Source organism: Gallus gallus, chromosome 14 (genome assembly GCF_016699485.2).
Source record: "Gallus gallus isolate bGalGal1 chromosome 14, bGalGal1.mat.broiler.GRCg7b, whole genome shotgun sequence".
Taxonomy (NCBI): domain Eukaryota; kingdom Metazoa; phylum Chordata; class Aves; order Galliformes; family Phasianidae; genus Gallus; species Gallus gallus.
The window spans coordinates 5,180,908-5,200,751 of record NC_052545.1 but is presented as its reverse complement, the minus strand read 5'-3'; the positions used below and the strand labels follow the sequence as shown (position 1 = coordinate 5,200,751).

Below are 19,844 nucleotides of genomic sequence, written 5' to 3'. Positions count from 1 at the left end.
GCACTGTGCAGACAAGCCAACAAGCAGCACACTTATTAGCTCTTTTTTGCTGTTATACACCAGAGAAAACAGCAATTCATGTGAATAAAGCAGTAAAATGAAGACACTGAAATTACCATCAATACCCTTCCTTCACTTATTTAGGAAATGAATTATAAACACAGATTGGCAAATGGTTTGAAGAGCAGGGTTATCCCCAGAAGAAAGGTTTGATTTCCATTTCACACAGTTTAAACGCTTGCCCTCCCCTCAGTTTTATTTCTGAGAAAAGGAAATGGTTCAAAACTAAAAGTTTTGGAAGCCTTCCACTCCCTTTTACAAATGAGAGAACAAGCCCAGCTTTCACAGACAGCAGGTGGCCGAGTGATTTCTTTAAATCAAGAGTTAATACTGATAGATACCCTCCTTCAAACGATGCATATTCATGAAGCCCAAGGTTAGTTTCTGCACTGATTCCACAGTAGTGCCAAGTCCAGCCCGCGCAGCCACCCAGCCACAAAGTAGATTTACAGACACAAATCTGCCTTCATTTGCTTCTACTCCTTTACCACCTTCTCTTACTACAAGCCTACCTAATACAGGAGAGCAGAGCTGAATGGAGAGCTCAGCTTGCTGCTCAGCCTACAAAAAGGAGGTACAGAGCAGAAACGCAGGGACAAGAGCACAGCAGTACTGCCTGGACCTGTCAGCGATAGTCCTGCAGTGGCTCACATCTGGCTTTGCTGAAGTACAGCTATGCAGCCCCAGTGATGCTCTGAAGTTTGCCTCTGTGAGAGCCGTGCAAATCACCGCAACAATCCAAATCCGACCGACGCTGGAGGTCTAATTTTAGGATTACAAGCTTTGACAACATCTCTTTAGAATAACACATTCCTCCTTCTACGGTTAGGTCAAGTGTCATCGACAGTACTGGCTTCATTTTATGCAGCAGACCACAGTTTATTTTCCACCAGTAATACAGCAAGTACCGGGTGTGTAATGAGTAACAGAACATTGCAGAATTACCAAACAGCATAAGGTCAAGTCATTACGCACTGAATCAGAAACGCTAAATGCAAATTAATCCAACACGGCAGTGAAAATACCCACCCTCTCAAAAGAAATTTGTTCTCTGGTGATTACCCACTTGAATGAAAGGACTTCATATTTGATTCTCACAGAAAAGAAGAAAAAAATAATCATCCAATGCATGCCTTAAAAAAGGGCAGTAATTTGAACTAAATAGAGTTTATCAGCTATGCTGAGCAGTGTTTTCAAATATATTGCAGACAGTGGGAGACATTTCTCTCTTTTCATTTTGGAAGGGAGAAGGAAGACATCTGATATTCTTGCCATGTGCCTTAGATTATACCTGATTACAGAAGCCCAGCCTTGGTACTCAGGCTGCTTACCAGGTGATGGGCACTGGCCACAGGGAAGCCATCACACCTCCACCCAGCTCAGAGCCTGACAAATCAACTCAACCACCAGGGCAACGCAACTAGTACAGTGGAAAAGCCTGCAGGACTACAAGATGTTAGACTACAAAATGTTAGCTACATCCTCAGTTCTTATATGATCACAATTTTAGAATGCAACCGACAACCATATGTGTATATATATTTGAGCTTACCCACCAGATGCCATACTGGGGAAGGTACTTGCTCCTCACAACTACGCAAAGATCTCATTACCTCAATTTGGTTTGCACTTCATTACTATGAAGCAGACGTCACCATGAGCAGTTTCTCCTCCCCACCCACACACCACAGCCATGCAACCACATTAATAAATTCAATAGGCCAAAGGCAAACACTCATCATGACACAGATTAGGGAAGAACACTGGTTTAACTCTCCATGCTACAACAGCTAGAAGCTGAGAGACTAATTAATACTTTTATGTTACAGCATGAATTCCCAATAAACTGTTTGAGGAACAGTCAGACCCGCAAAGCCATCACTGTTCAGACAACCAAGACACAGCTGTGTTGTTTTCAGGTAACATTTTTACGTGTACTGGCTACCAGCACAAATGGATGCCCGTAAAGAAACCAGTGACTGATGTAATATCTTAGCCACATTCTTCAGTGCCCATTCACAGGATATATAACTTCAAGTGCCACCCAACACAGCCACCATACTTGCACACTCCTCTCAAAACATCAACATGTGGACTTAATTCACCTATAACACACTGGTAATAGTTAACATGAGGTTACTTGATCCCTAAAAAATTAAGCTACATACAGATGTATGTTCAAGACTAATTAAGTTGCAATAAGAGGAAAATTTATAACCTAAAATTCTCTGTGTGTGGATTTTTTTTTTTTTTTTTTTTTTTGGCCAAAAATCAGAAGGTCCAGGGGAGCTGGGTTTTCTGACAGATCAGGTCAGAATTAATCCCAAGGTCACTATAATTACTTTGAAACACTAACAAGGGAAGTAACATTCATTTCAACAGCACTCCCTAGTTATAATTCATGAGGCAAAAGGTAAAGCTGCATGTGGAAGCCCAAATGGCTGCAATGACAGCAGCTGTGCCCTGGGACTTGCCTTCAGCAGGTAACCGTGAGAACTGCAAGAAGGGATTTTCTGGGAAATCTCCTTTTACCACCCAGAACAGTAAAACTTTTTCACTTTGTTTCAAGTAGAAGACAGCCACTGAAAAGGGAAAGAGGGAAAAAAAAAGAAGAAAAAAAGGGCTAGCACCACAAAAATCTTGGTCCTGCCCTTCCTACAGACTGATTCCAGCTATCTGTCCTGTTCATCTTTCCCTCGTATTCCTCCTCATCTTTTCATATCATACACTTTCTGTTTCCGAAATATTTTTCATGCACCCAGGATGCTGCTCCCCTGTCTGCAGCCTGACTTAGGCTGGGTTTCACTTACCACAAACCAGCACTCCCAAACACTGCTAGTCAGTCATTTGGATCTGCTGCTGTGCAGCCTCAGATCCTGATTTTGACCTACATACAGGTCACCTTTGATGGAAGTGAATCACTGGAAGGCAAACAGAAATCAACCCACCTGATATAAGGACTACCTGATTTTTCTTCATGATGCTATTTATAACTTTCTGCTTGCTTCATTGAGGCACTGATAATGATCCTCCTATTCCTAAATGTAAATATTTGGTTTTATCTTTATTCTTATTTTGTTGATAACTGTGGAATTAGGAAAAAAATCTACTTAAAAGATGCCAGAGAATCCCACATTCTCCTCTGCAGACATGCACTAATTTTCAGCTGTCATCGTGATTGCTCCACGCTTCTGAATGTATCCTACAGCATCAATACTCTACCTACTCTCTACCTATTCTGGACACTTAGATGGAAAATGCTTTGAGTGGGAGTTAGTTTGCTCTTCACACAGAAAATGACAAAGATTTGTTACTAAAAAGCATCTGCACCTGTTTCATTATTAAAGGGCATTTTCTTGCAGCCAGCTCTTGCAGAGCACACGTTATAACCCCCCGTTTTGATACCCTGCCTTGAGCACTTCTGTTCATGTCCTTAGGGCTCCATACACCCTGAAAGGAGCCCCAGAGGCACAGGGCAATACACAGCACTTGTAATACGAAAGTCAAACCTCTGGTATTTCAGATGCATCTGATTATAGCTTAAGATATGATTTTCGTTCTTTTGTTGTTGTTGTTGTTTTTTAAGTAAATTCACCACGTAATACTATTTTCTGTACATTCCATGGCTGCCTGCACTGCCCCGTGGATTATTCTTTTAACCACCCTTAATGCATATTATTAAAGGTAGTCTCTCTCTCTCTTTAGATTTATAAACAGAACAAGAAAGAGACTTAAAAACTCACCCACACCATTTTCTAATTTTTTTTTTTGAGAGTGTTTCATCTAGTTCGAATGCACAGCAGACATTCTAGCCCATTAACATCCATCAGCTAACAGAAGGGTAATGAATTCATCAATACTGCTAAAATGCGTGGGTACAGGATCATGCTGAATCATTTAGTAACTACATTTGCAGTAAGAAAAGCTCAAACAATCCGCCCTGTGCTGTCAGCAACCATCTTCCTGAAGGAGGAAAAATGAATGTACTAAGATCACCCTCAATCCTGTTATCCCTCTTGACAAGGCTGGCTGTGTCCCTACACACAGCACTGCTGTGCCAATGAAATCTGTCTGCTCCCACTCGCCCCTGGACATCAGCTGCCTCCACCAGACCACCTGGACACTTCCAAGAAGCTTTCATTGCTCATTTTCCAGTAAATGACATACAGGCCTGGCTTTCCCCTACTTGCTAGCACTGGAGTCATTTAAGTCTTCAGAATAGAGTTCTCAGGTTATAAAGGAAAATAAAACTAAAACCAACCATGCATAGTTCTATCAACACCAGGCTAACACTGCAATTGTTAAGTGTGCTACAGATCCAAATCCAGCTTTTCCTTGCTAGCTATTTACAAAGCCAGGGAGGGACCACCTCCTTCCAGCAACAAGTAGTCCCAACAGTGCTAAGTTCTAAATACACAAAAAGCAAACTGCTCCCCAAATCAGCTGGTCTTCAGAGAAAACACACTGCCAACAAACATGGGAGTAGGATCACCAAAATTCCCGTACCCATGGCTAGCACTAAAGGTAAAGCATCACAGGTGAGAGGAACCATATTACTGAGTACGGCAGTATAAAGATATTGTACTCATAACAGTGAAAGGAAATGGTATCTATTCTTAAAAAAAATAATAATTAAAAATCAGACCTAATAATATTAAGAAACAAAATGACCTCCGAAGTGTACATTAGAAACTACCTTGCTTGTTTTGCCTTGTCAGGTCCGCCAGGTCTGGTCTTCTCTGTCTCACAGCAGGTTCATAAATGATAGTTGGTATATTGCACTTTTGTTTACACTTTCAGTTTTTATGGTATCTACTCTTAATTAAGGCTCAGAATAAGCAGCATCTTGTTAAGGTAGCCTTCACAAACTGAGTACAATGAACTCAACACTCAGTAGCTCAGCTTCCTTAATATAGATAATGCCTTAGAATACATACACTTACACATGTGTCTACATATCCTTAACTCCCACAGCTTAATTCAATTAATACTATTAAATCTTTAATACTCAGCTTCAAAGGCTTTTTAAAAATTTTAATAGCTCTCATAGGTTAGCATGAATGTTTTAAGTCTTTTTACTATATTTTAAATAAACTCATCTTTTCTTTCCACTTTGATGTCTGCCTTTCTGACAATGCTCTGCTCTCTGAAGCTCCTGGCACCTTGCTTTCTGCAAAAAGACGACGTTACAAACTCCAAAAGATATGTTAATAGCTGAGCTGCAATCAGGGACTTTTCCTCTCACCTGCCCTCCAGGCTGGGAGTTGGCCATGGAACTGCTTTAATCAAAACAAGGTGGCAACCCATAAGGAGAAAGGATGCAACACTAAGGGAGGGGACTCTATTTGCATCTATTTAGCATGCAAGCAGCGGGTGGTGCTTAATTCTCCTTTACTCTGCTTTCCCATGAAAGGAGAAAATGGAAACAACACTGTATTTTATTAAAACGGTTCAAATAGCAGTTTAGGCAAAGTGCAAGCTGAGGCTCACAGAGCACAGGCTCCACAGCATTTCAAATCACAGAACCACAGAACCCCCTGACTTGGAAGGGACCCAGTGGGATCACACCCTGCACAGCATCCCTGCGTGGGGCTCAGCATCCCAGCGTGACCCCAAACACCACCCACCCTCATCTGCTCAGGTTCTATGCTCTGAGGTTGGAAGGGAAGCACAGTGCAAGTCTTGATGGTGTATTTAAGCCTTTCTATACAGCACAAACTAGAAGAAAAGGAAAACAAATAGATTTTCCTCCTCCTTTGAAGTGTATTTTTCTTCTGAATTAGAAAAAAAGAAATCCCTTCTTAAAATAAGACCAAAGACCAGCATTTCCAGAGACAGGAAAAGCCACTGTGCATTATATACACTATCCACGCTGACAAAAAAAAAAAAAAAAAGCTGAAAACTCTGGCTTTGTCCCAAGGCATCCAGACACAGCCCTGTGCTGGCACGCACACAACAAAGACACTGAATTCAGGATGTTCAAGCATGTTTCCTTCACTTACACCTGGTAAGCTAACAGTACCAAAGCCCAACATGTTATCTTTGGCATCGACTGCAAGCGACCAGCCCGGCCCCACAGACCCCTCATGTCCAAAGTGTGGAAGCACTCACTCTGTGCTCTGCACCATCTGGGCCATAACCTCAGAACAGAAACCCCCTCAGGAAGCGTATTAAAAATGGTACAATGAAGGCAACTGACAAAACAATCAGTCCTTCATTATATTTTCAGTGCTTCAGCAGCCTGTAATGTCAGCACAGAATTATCACCACACAGAGCACTTCTCAGCATTGTACACTGCAGATACATACCAAGTTCTGCTTTCAAAAGCATCCGTAAGTACTCTCTTGGAGGCATCACATTCATATTACTGGGAAATTAGATATAAGAGGATGCTCTTAGTTGGAAGACAGACACAGAAACGTCAGTTATGCTGTTCAGTGTGCTTTAAGCAGCAGACGAGGCAAAAGGAGATTATTCCCCATGTTGTCAAACATACAGAAAGCCAGACGTGTCAGAGTGCCTCCCCAGATGTGTCAGTGTGCCCCCGTGTCCCACAAAAGGGGCAGCGATTTGTAAAGTTTAAATGCAACACTTAAGCAGTTCAGAAGACTAAAAAAAAACACCATCACATCCTTTCATTATATATCTCAGTGCTTCTCTGAAATAGAAGTTTAAAAGTGAGTTCTAAAGTGATTTTGTTGTCACAAGAACATTTATCCTGTTTTCCCTAAAATTCAAGAATTCTAAAACAAACAAACAAGACCCGTTACAAAGCTTTCTGTACGTTGCCTCCTTATTAACTCTTCCCAAGAGAGCCATAAGCATACAAACACAAGTATCTTTTATACACATCATCCAAGTACCAATCTTTAAAAACACCCTCAGAAAGCAGGGTTTTTTTTGATGAAAAAGGACTGAAAAAGCAGGACACGTAACTGCAGTCCAACACCACGCCTTCCTGTTCTTCCGAGCAGCACAAAGAAATCCGTGCTTTCAGAATATAACAGGAGAAAACGACATACATTCTCAATAACTGCACCTGCAATGTTAAATATTGATTTCCAATCTTTGTTTGCATGCTCCTAACAAGGGAAGCCCTTGGTGTCACACTGTTTATCTGAACACATTCCACCAGAGGCATTATTTTTACTTTCTGAGAAAGGCTCTCCCAAACTGGTAGCCAAAGTGTAACTTTTCTGACCTTTGTTCAACAACAGCAGCAACAATATAGCAACACTTCCCATTATCAATAAGCATTTCAAGCCATGAATAAAAGAGAATCAGTGCAAGAAGCACAGCATTACAAGAAACAATCATAAAACCATGCAATAAGCCAGTGCATGCTCGGCAGGCAAATGTTTTATCAGATAACAGATGTGAGTCTCATGCTTTCAAATGGCTTTTGCACAAAGAGGTTTTATCAAATGACGAAATACCTGGGCAGGAGCACTGCGAAGATTCACCACATCTCCCCTGGATCTGCACACTGCTGGAAATGCAGGATTCCAGTCTCTCCCTAAACAGACATAACTCCTCACACTGCAACAATGTCACCAAATGGTAACGCGTTTCACTAATTAGCTAACTGAATAATTAAAAGTGCTGAAGTTCTGTTTTTCAAACAATAATTTGAGCGCTTTCCTTCATATACATCACGACAGAGGACAGAGTGCAAGGCCATCAGTCAGAGGGCAGGCAGGCACATCACAAGTTCTATTTACAACAGAAGGATGAGGATTAATTAATGATCTTAAGTTTTTGCTGATTTCATAGGGTTAGGGAATGGGCTGGATCAAACATCTGCGTCTCACTGCTGTAGTCACAAGCCTTATCCCTCTGCAGAGTTGGATCTTAGCAGAAAGGCAGCAGCACCAGCAACTGGGTCAACAGAACAGGCTGAGAAAATCCTGACTGCTTCAAAACCATAACAAAAATCAGGAGAATGGTCAAACCCAAACATTGCTCAGTCAGCTCACCCAGTTAGCAACACACAACTAACCACTCCAGTACAGATTCTTTATCTGCAAGGAAAGATGTCTGAGAGAGTCTTTCATGTCTGTGTCTCAAGGGAGGAAGTTGCTTTTAAAAATACTTTATTTTGCCTTTCCGTGAGGAATATCAGTACTGTATACCAATTATTTTTGTGGGTTTTGTCCATGAGGTCCTACAAACAAAGGTCTTATTTGTGAACTGTGCAACCCTTACACTAGTGAGCAATTACTCATGCAATCAGTCCCAATGAAGTCAGAAGAACTGTTTGGGAAATAAATGCTTGCCAACCTAAGGGTTGCACAACCAGAAAAAATATATAACAAAAACACAGAGAGGGATAAACTGCACCTAACAAAATCTAGAATCAAGAAATAGCTGGCAACAGATTGTTATTTAAGTACAAAGAAGTGATTTAAACAGGAGCAGTTGTAGTAAGATTATACGATTCTCTATTAAGATTCTTAAAATGTCTCTGTTCTAGTAAAGCTAGGAAAAGACCACTGCCCTGGTAAAGGTTCAGAAGCTGTTAAATTGATGTTAAGCCTAGAAATTAATGTAAGTTCAAACCAAGAAAAAAAAAAATAAAGAACATCCCTAACATCACTATCATCATTATCACCTCCATCACCCACCTCACGCCTCCAGCCTGCACGGGCACAGCATACATTGGGGGATTTATCCATGACAAAGCTCAACCCAACTGAACAGGCCAACAAATTAAAATACAGAGCTCACTCTACTTGGGTTTCTGCTTCTTAAGTAATGAAAACTACCGGCCTGATTTTGGAGACATTACCTTATGATGTGACACCTTCAGAACTGCAAAAACATCCCTCCAAGCAAGGTTAACTCAATGTTTGGCAACTGAGTTTCTCAGGAGGAACAGATGTGGCATTTAACTACAGCCCTCAGAATTCACAGCCCATCTCTAAGCAGCCATTTCTAGAACAGCAGGCCCACAAACTGGCCGTGAGTTCAGCTACTGCTACACTGAACAACTGACAAGGGTATTCTGATTCTATCCTGCAGACTGGACATAAAACATCTCCAGGTAAAGGTTCCCAGCATGTTTTTAAACTAGTAAGCAGCTTTACAATTTAAACAACAGCAACAGTATCAGTTAATTTATAAAAATATTAAGTGATATATTATAAGCATAAAAAAGCAAATGATTCACAGCTTAATATTTTACTGTAAGATAAGAGAAGAAATTTGCATTGGAAAAAACCATACCACAAAATATTGGGTCTAAAGGTGATCCTATCTAAGCCATGGCAAATGTGCACACGACCCTAGGAGAGACAGGCACCAGGACATCTATTTAAATAAGCAATAAAATGGGTGTATGTGTGCAAAGTGCAAGGTAATCACGAGGGCAAGAAAGTGCATGGAGATAGAAGTCTGGAAGACAAAAGATGGGTTTGTACCACTTCCACAGAAGCAGACTGCATCCCATCTGGATCATCCTCCAGAACCATTTTACTTTCCATGCCTTGTAAATTTAGTATTTATTATACTGGTACATGATTGAAGACTCAGCAACTGGAGGCTGCATTAATAAAACAGCACTTAGAGGAAAGACAGAGCAGTCAACAACACGGAAGGGAACTGCATGTATCAGAAGGTCTAGCACCAGAATTCTCACTAATTACTTCAGACAGCTCAGGGAGCTGTATTCCTAACTGTGGAAGAACTATTAGATAAAATGAAAATAAATTGCATGCACCAGGACAACAGAAGTACAGCATCAGAGATTTTGGAAAACTGCACGCAGCCACTTCCACTGTAAAGCCAGGATGAAGAGAGGCTGGGATGCAAACAGCTCCGGGATCAATTTGGAGCTGGACATGCTCATGGCACAGCTCTGCACTGTGCTCAAGTTTCCCACCTGGAAAGAGCAGGTGTTGCCAGGTCAGCATGCAGGGCAAGGCATGAGCAGCATGAGCAGACCAAGCCTGACCTCCAGAACGAGCTAGGAAGGAACTAGTTAGAGACATTTATGTTAACAGCCCTGGGTTACATGAAAACAGATATACACACTATTAACAATTAACGCAGTGCAGGGCATTGATGCTGGGATCTATTTTTAAGTTTAGTTTTTTTAATTGTATAACAGTTACCTATAAAGGAGAAAGCATTTCACTAAACATCGTATTACTGAAAGGATTCAAAGTAATATTTCCACATAAAAATGCATAAAGATGAACTCAAAACCGAATTCTGATAAACATTCCCAGTTGCCAATGGCACTGGGACTAGAAAACAGAATACTTTTATGTCCATTTTCTAATGGTATAATCATTCACATAAATTCCAGTATTAGATATTTATATACATTGAACTTCAGGTGGTAACTCTGAACATATACAGTACAGTCTGAAGGAACTCAACCTCAGTAATTTAATTTACCTCCTACTTAGAAACTGCCCCAAACTTCTAACTACATCCAAACTATTTGGTCTGATCACAGTTTAGACCACCACCACAAAGTCCACCAAAACCCAAAGCAATACTGCTACTGGCAAACAGGGAAACACACAATAGCAGCTTTTCTGTAACCTTCTGCCTCCTACATCGCTTCCCAAGAGGCTCGGCTGCTATGGCCATCCAATTCTAGATCCATCCTGAAGCTTACAGCCTCCCAATTCACTTATTCTGTTATACAAGCATTCTATTTCTCTTTTTTTTTTTTTTCCTCATGGGAAAGGAAAGCAGTCCCATACCAGCCACCAAAACCGATTAATTCTGAGATTTTTAAGGTCTGCTATTCAGCACATACCAGTATGTAACCAAACTGACATATATCAATGCTAGCAGACCTGCAATTAGACCCAAAAGGTTTTATTCCAGAGGACAGCATACATGTTGTTCTCCTCCACAGTGTCTCATGCTTTCTTAATGAGCAGCTAGGCTACTGAAACGCACAAAAAACGCTGCTCTTTGAAGCACTTAAGACAGCAGGATACTGGTACATTTCAATACTTTCCCTGCACAGATCAGAGCAAGACAGAGTGGAAAAAGAACATTACAGGCATTCATACAAACCAGACACCTTTCATTTTCTATTAGTAAGATCCCAAGAGACAATTTAGTACTCTGCGAATATGGCACTGGAAGGCTGGAAAGTTGTTTCCTGAGTACTAGCCATTGCACAAAGATTTCAGAGTACGTGATATTCTTGACCAGACAAAAGCAACACTCATTTCCCCATCCTACACAGAAACAGCATCACGTACATCATAGCTAATCAGAACGACATTTCTCCTAAGACATTAAAATTTAATTATTCCTTGAGAGGAAGAAAATAAAAAAGCCAATGCCTCCATCAAGATTATCAGCATTTTTCTGAAGTAACAAATTAGGCCTTTGGCATTTCACAGCAGTGATCCAAGATTTGAGGCTTCTTAAAAGCTCCAAGTTTTGAAGCAATCAAATGGCTGACAGCCGGAACACAATTAGCATGATTAACCAGTTATTTAAATAACAACACAGTCTAGAAGCACAACTGCATTATACAGCACTGCTTGCACTGGACATCAGATGTTTGTCAACTGTTCATTAAATATGACTGAAAGAATAATGCACGTGGAAAACACCATGGAATTACCACCAGGAAACTGATAGCCAGGGCTTGGGTCTCTGTTCTGGTAGGACAGGCACACCAGGTGACTTCCAGGTAGGACTTCATTTTCCCCACATATCACCCAAGCCTAGTTAGCTCCTGCTTAAGCAAAAAGTCTTTATTTTTTCCTTCCTCCTATAAAAGGAGTACTTTTTTATACCCTATTTCTTAAAAGCAGGCTCTATTTTTCATTTGCCAGAACTCACAAAAGGCTGCCACCCCGCACGGCCATGCAGCACCATCTTTGCAGCAGGATGATGTCACATAGTTGCTCTGTGACATCAAGGAAGTTGCAATCAGCACCACTAAGTCAAACTTCCTGAAGTGTAACTCACAGTCAGCTCAGCCTTATCAGAACCCGTCTTCAGGAATGCAAACTCATGGTTAATCTGTACTTGGTAATTTTCGATAACACGGTTAAACATTTAATATATGGCAGATTATCTCTGAAACTCTACCCAGTCAGTCTGCCGTGACCCCTGAACTGCAAGAGAAAATGTATCAAAAGTTTTAATCCTTCACAAGGAAACACGATACATGAGTCTGTTTGAAAATAATGTATCTGGGAATCAGCCAAGACAAACATATTCTGAAGTACTTCCTAAACAGGCCGCATTTTGCCGGAGATATGGTTATTATATGTTTATATTTTAATCAAAAATCATTCTAACATCCAGCATTTCAAACCTAAGCAACCCGGTTCTCTCTGACCTTGCCTCGCACAAAACACAGAATTACGCAAGAGCCCCATATTTCCATAAAACACACATTTCAGCAGGGAGAATAATACAACTGAACCCCGTGGCCTGATTTGCATTCTGAACTCCTGAAGTCAGCCTCCAGCCTGCAACATCCGCAGCGCAGCCCAGCCATCAGGACAAGTGCTCTGTGCCTCCGGATGGAAACGTAGAGCTGGGGTACTTCTTTTGTAAACCAAGGAAAAGAATGACAGAACCGTAGGATTGTTAAGGTTGGAAAAGATCTCTCAGATCGTCAGACGCGTTTAACGGGTGTCGATTTTAACGACTATTTAGCTTTCTGGATGTGCGGTAAGGAGGGGGGAAGGCACTGCGCGCCCCTTGGCCAAACAGCGCTGAGCTCACATAGCTGTTAGCGCTGTGCCTCACGGCTTTACAACAGGGAAGGCTCATTGTTGGCAGCCCGTAATGATTCCTGCTGAAATATCATTCCGAGCTCTAACGATTAATGCAGCACGCTAACTGCTCAGAGCCAACGCGCGGCATCCGGCGTACTGCAGGGAGAGGATTAAGAAAATAATAATAATAAAAATAAAGGGAAAAAGAAAAAAAGAAATCTTAAATCAAATTAAGACAAGAAACCACAGCCCCGTCGCAGGGCTCTCGCTGAGCCGGGCCGGGGGCGGCTGCCGGCGCTGCTTCACGCCGCTCCCGAACGGCCTCGCTCCCCCCGCCCAACGCCGCGCTCCTCCCGGCGGCACCGGCTGCTGCGCTGCCGGAACCTCCTCCCGCCATGATGGCAGAACTGTTGCTACCCACCGCCCAACGCAGACAACAAAAGGCCGCTCCGGCCCCGCGGGGCACAAGGCGGCCTCCCCCGGCCCCGCTCCGCTCCCGCCGCCGCGAGGCCTTCGGCCCCGGGGGGCCCTTCCCGCGCCCACCCTGCGCTGAGGGGCGAGGCTGAGGGGAAGGGAAGGGGCCGGGGCGGCCTCCCCGCCGCCTTTCAGCGCGCACCCGCGGTCCCGGACTGACCTGGGGGGAACGGGAGGAGCGCAGGAGGGGTCCCGGCGCCCGTCCGCCGCCGCCTCTGGCTGGGTTTGACACCCACACGCACCATCCAACATGGCGGCGGCCGGGGGGAGGCGGCGGACGAGGAGGCGGAACCGGCGGCCGCGCGCGCCCCCGAGGCGCGGCACCGGGCCGGGCGCGGCGGGGAGAGAGCGGGGGCGGGAGACGGAGCCGAGCGGCAGCGGGCGGCCTGCCCTGCCCTGCCCTGCGCTGCCCGCAGTGCCTCCTGCTCTGTCCTCAGCCCCTTCTCCTCACAGCCAGGCCCGCCGCTTGCTTCCAGCAGCGGGAAGGCCTCGCGTCCTGTGGGCCCCACGCTCCCCTCCTCCTCAGGAGGCCGGCAGGCCCCGAGAAGCATCCACCATCGCAGCCAACCGTCTGCGTTCACCACTATTATCCTCCTCGTGCCAAACTTAGCAATATAACAGTAAATATTTATGTTTCAAACGGCGTTTCTGTGTTTGGGGACGCCTCAGGGTGACAATGAGGGGCTGCAGTGAGACCTCTGTGGTCACTGTGCTCCCCTCCTCCTCAGAAGGTGCTCACCGTCACCTCCAACCATCCCCATACACCATTCTTATCCTCCTCCTTATTATATTCGGTAATGTAATAACAAACAATGTTTTTAATGGCATTTTCTGATTCAGAGACGCTCCATGTGGGAGCTGTACCGAGACCTTTGTGGTCACACTGAGGGGAGCTAGATGCAGAAATGACTGCAGAAGCCAGAGCCAGGCAGCTCGTGATCTTCCCTTGCTGGGGATGCAGCGCCCAGGATCACGAGTTGGAGGAGGTCAGTGGTCTCCTCATGGTTCCCTGAGTGTTTGTTCCTATCGTAAAGCCGTGGGACAATTCGAGGAAATGGGACGTGGCCATGCTGGAGACAGCAAAGGTCAGCAGAGGCCAGGAGGGACGCATTACAGCTGGCTCCAGGTAGCAGCACTGCTCATTTAAAACCCAAATTCCTGAGCAATCTCACCTTATTAAACACAATAAAACAAAGGAAGCAGAGCAAAACACAGTTTATAAGGTATTGCTTTCCAAGGGAAAGAAGCACTGCAAACTTTACAGCCCAGCACTTCATCCCTCGGAGCTGGTAGCAAAATTCCCACTGACCTCAATCTGAGACAGAGCGAGGTTTAAATACAGAAGAACGTGGACTGCAGCAAAGCACGGGGTAAGCTGCATTAAAAGCAACTTGTTTTAGAAATGCTGCAAGTCCAAATGCTTCAAATACCATCTGGTAGTTGGGAAGCCAAGTCTGCAGCTAGCTGCGATATGGCTTAGCTGTTAACCTTGAGCTGGGGGAGCCCAGCAGAATGAAATTCTGAGTGAAAGAACAGAGCATCTGCAGGCATCTAACACTATCAGCAGGAGCTGAAAGAATACTTCCCTCTTTTCGTATTCAGAAAAAACAGCAATGATGGAAAGCTAATGTTTCTATGCGTGTTCATTAAGCCTAATGTTCAGGTGCTGACAGCTCTGAAGAACAAGAAGAAAGCTCTTGTTTAAGGTAAAACGTGCAGAAGATGAGTGTACCTTCTGCCTTCTCTCCTGCCTAACTTCCTCTCATCTCTGGACAGATCTCTCAAAAACAGGTGTGAGCTTCCACTCTGCTTCCAGCTCCATCCCAGGCATCTCCAGGGCTGTGCCTGCAGCTCAAGTGTACAAATAAACAAACCCAGCAGAGAATTCCTGCAGCTGGCACACCTGTATCAACACCACTGTATTTTCTGTCAACTTGATCAAGCCACTCCATACAGGCAAAACAAGCTGCCTGAGTGAAAGAAAGTAAGGGTTTTTTTAATACAGTTGTGTTAACACCTTAAGTTGTGTTGGTGCTAGGCTGGCCAGGTTCCCCAGGTCTCTCTTGGTGCACCAAGAGAGATTTGCCCAGGCTGCAATGGGACGATCCTGAGGACACTGCAGTGAGTGCAGACTCACTGCAGCAGATCTAAAACTCTTCTTGCAAGCTAGCCACAGCCAGCTGCTAATTGTGCGGTGATTTTAAACCCAGGAGCCAGCTTGGCAAGCTTTCCATCCTAGTCCTGTCCTCTCTGAACAGGCTGTACCACACCTTGGATGTTGACCCATGACATTCTATCAAGTTGCTCACAGCACACATTTCAGCTCCGTTGGCAGAGCCAGAGTTCAAGGCCATTATCTGCAAAATGAGTTCAGCATCAGAAGGCGATAAGCGTGGCGTCTCCCCAGTAACTGCTACAGCAGCAGAGCAGTCCACGTGGAGAAGGCAGATGGAGGCAGCGAGTGGGAGGAAAGGGGCCTTTGCACTGCAAGGAGCAGAAAGACAAGGAGAGAGCTGCAGTGTGATGCTGGGCATGCAGGAGGCTCTCCCAGCACAGCCGAAGCACAGCCGGCCTCAGCCATGGCTGCCCCACGGGCTAATGTAGCCACGTGGCTGCCAGGGAGCCCCAGGAGGGCCTTCCACCACCATAACGTGAACATCGCCCACACAGCAACTGCCACCACGTGGGGCTGAGCACACCACTAATTAGCTAATGAGTTTGTTCCAAACGTCTGGCCACAGCGTGACTGACAACAGGAACAGCACTCAAGAAGCACCGAACAATGAGAAGTACATTTGTCGCTTCTCAGTGACCCCCGCCCCGCATTAACAAATGGGTCACAAATAACAGTGCTTTGCAGTGATCTAATCCTCCTGCCATATGTCGGCTGACCGAAAAAAATACAGAAAAAAAAAAAAAAAAAAAAGCTGCACCAAGAAGGTCGAAAAGCTCTGCAAAAAAAATCGTAAGGAAAACTCGATAAATATATCTCTGCAGTTTGAAATTTGATTTCCTCACTCTATTGTTTCTCATTTCCTGAGAGCTGGCTCGGTGGATCACATTTTCTGCTTCTGTCTCCAGCATTTGTAACCAAACAAGACTGAATCTCATTATACTGATGCATGGCTCTAGCTGCACGCAATTCAATCACAGTCATTTTTGCTCCATTACCAATTTCCCTTCCCATTCTTAACCTATAGGTCTTCAAAGGAAACAATTCAAAAATAGACTAGCATCATCTAATGAAGGTGTGTTTAATGCTCAGCATTTAACTCTGTGCTAAGCAGGCAAGGAAGAAGCTGCCTGGTATATCAGGAGGTCAGGCATCCTCTGCTCACACTGACCCCAGTGGGAGCTGGCATTTCTCAGCCTCCCTGGGAAGTCAGATGCTTCCACAAGGGGGTAAATAAGGACTCGAGTCCTTTAGTGCCCAGCTTTGTAAATCTGCTAATTAAATGAGAATATGGGCAAATGCAATCATTATTGTCCTCAGAGCCAAAGAATCAAGGCATTTCTCAACACACACAGGCTCTCTTCTCAATTTTCTGAGCCATCTGCACATTGCTGACAGTGATATGGAAAATATTCAGATTTATACCAAGTGGTGTTCGCCTCAGATTATTCCCTCCTGGATTCATGGATCTTTCATGGAAACATTCCAAGTCTGAGTTGTGCTGGTAAATGCTGTGATTGGGCACACAGAGCCACAGGGTCTGCAGCCAGACCACACGTACAAAATTTGTCTAAAATAAAGACCAAAATAAAAGTTTGTTTCCTATTATACTTGGGTTAGTTTCTTTAAACATCCTCTATACTTTGAATAAATGTCGTTACAGGGGAGAAAATGAGAAAGATGAATGGTAAAGTGTGCCCCAATAAACCCGTGCCTGAGTTCAGCTGTAAATAACCCAAGTTTAATCAGAATAGAGCACGCTTACGGCCAGTGTGACGATTTTAGTTTCATCTGTGATGCACACAGACTTGTAGAATTGTTTCCAGCGCAAACATTCATTCTGACAAGCTCAAAATTAATACACCTCTAATGCAGGCTTTTGGAACAGACCTTTTCTGAACACGTTAGCAGATTCATGAAAAGAGGAGAGAGAATGCAAGCCCAGCACATTGTTTTTCTTGAAATGAATATGCACTGACAGCACAAGAGGCGGTGATGTTTGAAATGTACTTACTTGTAGTAATTACCAAGCGTTGTGTTTCTTCAGAAGTTAGAGCCCTTCTCCTCTGCAGGCACCCTCCTTCATGCCTTTTTCCTTACTGCTCTGGAGGTGCCGTTTCTCCCCGTGCCACACTGAGAAACCAGGATGTTGCTGACTCTAAATCCCACTGAGGGGTGGAACTCCGTAAGTTTCAGTTGACCCAGGTCAGGGTGCTGCAGTTCCTGCCCTTGCTCCACCACCCCGTCCCATTCCCTCCCTACATCCTGCACTGGCTAACACCGTCTGTGATGAGAGCTGATCACTTTTTGGGGAGGAGGACTGCATTGCAGCCAGCTGAGCTCTCTGAACCAGCTCAGCAGAAGGTCAGATGAAGAGAGGAGAAGACAGGAGGGGACAGGAGGTTTTACTCTAATCAGACATAACCAGCATGGCTGTGCTGCCCGTTCCAGGCTGGGAGCACCCTCCTGGTGGGACTGTCTGCACAGTTTTCAAGTGTCAGACTAAGACACAGAACATTTGCTGTGACATCGGCTACTTTGCTACCGCCTGGTTCCACTGCCGCTAAGCCAGAGCCTTCCGGCCCACACTGGAGGACGTGGATTCCCCTGCGGTCAGCACAGCTCACACTGTCCCTCTCTGACTTCCTCCTTGCCACGATGAGAGCACTTCCTGCCAGGAAGGGCCTGATGGACAACATCACCCTTCTGTGCTCCTTTATCATTCCAGCAGCCACCCAAGGAACATCACCTCCCTTTTGCCCCAGGCCTATCTGCAGCCCAATCTGGGCGTCATAACAGCAGCCAAACTACAGGATGATGTATGCTGTTGTGCAAGGATCTCGTGTGGCCGTGGATCATCCTCGCTCCTCCCAGATGTTGCTTACCCGGAGGAGGCTGCCCTGCCAGGCAAACACCTGCAGAGCAGGAGGAGCTGTGCTGCTGGCCCAAGCGCTGCCCAGTGCATGACAGTGAGCAGACTGCTGAGGAAGGAAAAATACACTTTGTACACTAGGACAAGAGCAAGGGGATAGTATTCTTCTGACCACAAACATGTACAACCAAGCAACAGGTGAGAGCAGTGTCAGCTTCTTGCAGTGGCCATGTCAGAAGACTCAAGTACAAAGTGTTTCATATTCAAGCACAAAACCCAGAGCCTTTGAGAAAAGCACTACTTTGCTCACTGGGTGTAAGCCCAGTGATTCGTCTGCCCCTTACCTGGAGATGATCAGGGGTAGAAAGACTGAAATAGGTATAACCAGACTCATATACAGAGTCTTGATGCAGCAAATGGTCCATAGGAGCTCCTTTCATGCTCTTCTCCCAAAGCACCCAGCAATGTCACATGTGCTTATAGCCCGGAGAAAAAAGGCTTTATACCTCCAGTGCAAATCTACAGCCACTGGTAGTGCAGAAATGTCATACTAATGCAGAGACAGGACTCCAGAAGCAGGGCAAACTGGAGGCATTTTGAGGTCTGCCTCTTTTAAACCAAGCAATCTGTGACAGTGCTACTGAGCCCCTGGGTTACAGCTGGTTGCCCATCACTGAACATCACAGCTGAAAATCTCGTGGTTTTTCCCTTGACAGATGAAAACCGAGGGCTGTCTGTTTGGTTTGTGTTTGCACAGCACCCAGCTGGTTGCTTAATTACTTGGCCCAGTTTCGAGGTTTCTGATTCCCACTTCTGCAACTGACTTCCTCAGTTCTCAGGCTCACAAATCCAGTTGCAACTTTCACATCTGTATTCATGGTCACGACTCCTAGCTGGTTGATCGCTGAGCATCTCACCCTCAACAGGTCTTCCCAGGTGATTTCATAATACAAACACCAAGCAGCAGCTCAGGGCTGTAAATACACGCTCCCTGTGTAATCACCAAGCAGATTAAAAACTCACCAGCTGGGCTGGGAGAGAATCATGGCAATCCATTAGGGCTCCAGAGTGTGCACACTGCGCAGCACTGCAGGCAGGAAATTCTCAGAGCACAGTCAATTCTAACACTATTTGGCTGAGCTGCTCTGCCAGCCCCTGGACCAGAGGGCTCCCTTGGCTGAGCTGAGCCTGTAAGAGCAACCTCCATCTCCCACAGAGGCTGGCTGTTGAAGTAGCCATTCGGGCACAGTGACTGGCCAAGCAGGTTATATATAATCGGCTCTAATTAATACTCCTACGAGTTTCCACATTCTTAAAGACTGAACAAAGTGGAGAAATACGAGATTGCACCCTGACCTTGTAAGCATTGGAGGAAGGCAGAGGAACCTGCTCCTTTCTGATCAGAGAAGGGACAAGACCAGTGCCGGAGCCGCTGGGAACGGACTGTGCACAGTGCTTCTGCTGGGGCACAAACCACAGCCTCAACCTCAGTCAAAAATAGCTGCAGAGCTGCTGCAGACAGGAGACTTCCTCCTTGTCCCAAGAAGCCTCTTT

General features: G+C 44.8%; 1 protein-coding gene across 18 annotated transcripts in view; it reads right to left on the bottom strand.

The window, feature by feature from the left end:
- The window catches only part of EPN2 (epsin 2), a 44,989-nt gene extending 27,436 nt beyond the window's left edge, over positions 1–17,553 (bottom strand). For 5 of the 18 annotated variants that reach the window (XM_015294184.4, XM_015294190.4, XM_015294187.4 and 2 more), the window contains exon 1: positions 13,406–13,503. The gene's annotated coding sequence lies outside the window, so the exon portion shown is untranslated. 18 annotated transcript variants of the gene reach the window in all.
- Between the last annotated feature and the right edge of the window lie 2,291 nt (positions 17,554–19,844).